Raw genomic sequence first — 299 nt, 5'->3', positions numbered from 1 at the left:
CACACACACACACACACACACACACACACACACACACACACACACCAATGTTTAAACAATTTTAAATAACTTTTTTCTTCTAAGGACAAATCATACTATACTTCACATGCCCCTGTGCAAAAAATATGTTTTGTAATAATAACGATATATCAGTTTTTTTTCTGCATGTCAGTATTTGACATTAATCTTAATATGTTTATAAAATTTTAATTGATACGTGTTATATCCTCTTTTAAATATGAAAAAATTCAGAATTTAATTTTGTTTTAGAAAATTATTGCAAAGCGAGAAAATGATAA

This window comes from Wasmannia auropunctata, unplaced genomic scaffold (assembly GCF_000956235.1).
Source record: "Wasmannia auropunctata unplaced genomic scaffold, wasmannia.A_1.0 LD336092.1, whole genome shotgun sequence".
Lineage (NCBI taxonomy): Eukaryota > Metazoa > Arthropoda > Insecta > Hymenoptera > Formicidae > Wasmannia > Wasmannia auropunctata.
The sequence above is the reverse complement of the archived record's forward strand: the minus strand, read 5'-3'. Positions refer to the sequence as shown.